Here is a 1,595-nt window from a genome sequence, read left to right on the forward strand (position 1 = left end):
GGGTTAAAGGGCCAAAATTGATCCTGTTTTGGTGCTTGATGCCAAAGGGGGAGAAAATAAGGCCAAAGCAATAAATGGATCAGCTACCACTTGTGAATTTTGAAGATAGTAGAGTTAGAGTTTTTGTTTGTCAAAATACTCTTGTTTGCCTCTTATTGTCAAAAGTTGGTCTCTTGTGGGGAGAAGGCTTAATTATGAAAAAAGGGGAGTTTTTGAATCCTTGATCAATTTCTCGTGAAATATCTCTCTTTATGTTTCAACATGTGTGTTTGACTTAGAGATAGGAAATTGAGTTTGATTTGCAAAAACAAACCAAGTGGTGGCAAAGAATGATCCATATATGTCAAATTTGAATCAAAACAATTTTGAGTTCTTATTTGAATTGATTTTGTACTTGTTCTACTTGCTTTATGTTGTGTTGGCATAAATCACCAAAAAGGGGGGATTGAAAGGGAAATGTGCCCTTGGGCCATTTCTAAGTGTTTTGGTGGTTTAGTGTCCAACACAAGTGCCTAAGTGTCAAATGGTGGACAAAGTACAAATCAAGTATAAAGGTATGTTTCTCAGACTTAGTACATTGTTTTAGAGACTAATGTATTGTGTCTAAGTGCTGGAAACAGGAGAAATCGAATTGGAGAAGAGATGGCCTTGTTCAGCCAAAGCCAGCTCTGTCTGGGTGCACCGGACTGTCCGGTGGTGCACCGGACAGTGTCCGGTGCGCCAAGCTGGCTCAGGCGAACTTGCTGCTCTTGGGAAGAAATTAACGGCGTACGGCTATAATTCACCGGACTGTCTGGTGTGCACCGGACAGTGTCCGGTGAGCCAACGGTCGCCGGGCCAACGGTCGGCCGCTTAATCCGGGCGCGACGCGTGGTCGAGCCAACGGCTAGAAGGGGGCACCGGACAGTGTCCGGTACGCCAACGGCTCCAAGGCGCCAACGGTCGGCTTCGCCAAATAAGGAAAGAGATCCGCACCGGACAGTGTCCGGTGGTGCACCGGACTGTCCGGTGCGCCAGGCGACAGAAGGCAAGAAATGCCTTCCTGGAATGCACTCAACGGCTCTTAGCTGCCTTGGGGCTATAAAAGGGACCCCTAGGCGCATGGAGGAGTACACCAAGCATTCTCTAAGCATTCCTAAGCACTAAGACATTGATTCCGCGCTTTTGATTCCTTGCAATAGCAATTAGAGCTCTAGTTGAGTTGTGAACTCATTGAGTTGTGTTGTGAGCTCTTGTTGCGACTTGTGTGCGTGGTGTTGCTGTGATTTCTTGTCTTGAGTGTGTTGCTCATCCCTCCCTTACTCCGTGCTTCTTTGTGAACTTCAAGTGTAAGGGCGAGAGGCTCCAAAGTGTGGAGATTCCTCGCAAACGGGATATAGTAAAGCAAGCAAAACACTGTGGTATTCAAGTGGGTCTTTGGACCGCTTGAGAGGGGTTGATTGCAACCCTCGTCCGTTGGGACGCCACAACGTGGAGTAGGCAAGCGTTGGTCTTGGCCGAACCACGGGATAAACCATTGTGCCATCTCTGTGATTGATCTCTTGTGGTTATTGTTTTTTGTTGAGACTCCTCTCTAATCCACTTGGCATTATTGT

The sequence above is a fragment of the Zea mays genome, chromosome 4 (genome assembly GCF_902167145.1).
Source record: "Zea mays cultivar B73 chromosome 4, Zm-B73-REFERENCE-NAM-5.0, whole genome shotgun sequence".
In the NCBI taxonomy this organism is placed as follows: Eukaryota; Viridiplantae; Streptophyta; class Magnoliopsida; order Poales; family Poaceae; genus Zea; species Zea mays.